Source organism: Buceros rhinoceros, unplaced genomic scaffold, assembly GCF_000710305.1.
Source record: "Buceros rhinoceros silvestris isolate BGI_N320 unplaced genomic scaffold, ASM71030v1 scaffold19962, whole genome shotgun sequence".
NCBI lineage: Eukaryota > Metazoa > Chordata > Aves > Bucerotiformes > Bucerotidae > Buceros > Buceros rhinoceros.
The window spans coordinates 11970-13105 of NW_010397383.1; the positions used below are offsets into that span (position 1 = coordinate 11970).

The 1136-nt window shown below is 57.5% G+C and overlaps 1 protein-coding gene across 1 annotated transcript in view; it reads right to left on the bottom strand.

Annotated features, from left to right (window-relative positions):
* Window positions 1-1136, bottom strand: part of LOC104502287 (chromosome unknown open reading frame, human C17orf104) — a gene marked incomplete at its 5' end in the record, with an annotated part of 18357 nt that overhangs the window by 4489 nt on the left and 12732 nt on the right. The window lies entirely within an intron of this gene.

The window sequence follows — 1136 nt, forward strand, 5'->3', positions numbered from 1 at the left end:
GGTTGTTCTGGGGCGGGGGCTCACACCGTGCTGCACACAGGGTGCACACGAAGCTCGTGGGCACTCGCTGTCCCGGCCACACGCTGCCCCGGGGTCTGGAAGCAGCAGAAAGTCTTTAAGGCCAAGGCTGCTGGTCCCAGCGCTGAGCTCAGTGTCGGCGCACTGCAGAACCCAGCACCCACCTTCAGCTGGTGCTCTCGCATTCACTGGTCCAGGGGAAAGCATGTCCCATCTGGGGCACCATGGGAGAGGGCAGAACTTAACAGCCTGTCCTTAGCCCTTCACCACCCCTCTACAGCAGCTCTCCTGGCTCTTACCCTCTGTGTTCCTGTGAAACCCATGCTGAGACATCCCTCTTCCCTTCTGCAGAGCGACCACCGGTTCCTTGGCCGCCACCACTGCTAGAGCAGCTGGGAGGAACAGTACGGAAAATTGCCCGAGGTAACAGTGGAGAATCAGAATGAAATCCCTTGTCCTGCACAAGCATCAGACCCCGCCGAGCTCTGGAGAAGGCTGCGCTTGGAAGGACTCCCGCGAGACCCAGGACAGAACACAGCGGGAGGATGTGATTGTCAGGGCTTGTGTTCGCAGAACCCCCATTTCCACACCACGGGCTGTGGCGGCAGGAAGAGGCCACAGGACAGCTGTCACCTGACTGCTGAGAAGCAGCTAAGGAACAAGTGACACTCGCATGAAGGCACATCTCGAAGCCGTGAGATGTGGCTGGCACTTGGGTCACCACCAAGGAAGAAGGAACGCCCCCCCCCCACCCCGGTAATGAGGAAGTTATTTATAGTCTGCGGCTGAACCCAGCGCCTGGGAGTTCCAGACATCAACCAGGTCTTTTCTCCCCTCAGAAGCTGCTCTGTAACACCTACATCCTTCCAAAAGACCCGAAAACTCAGTCTAGGGCGATCTCAAAGCAGGGGAGTAGTGGGACAGCTCTGCAAGGCTCCTCGGCTGCCATGCCCTAAACCATTCTTCTGATCGTTGCCTTTTCTTCCAGAACATCCTTAAGCAGTCATCATCATCATCATGGCTTGGCTTCGCGGAAGAAGATTTGGGAAGGGCTTTCCCCAAGCTTACTGCAAGCGCGCTGATGGCTGAAAAGGCCAATGCGGGATAGGCAAGACCGG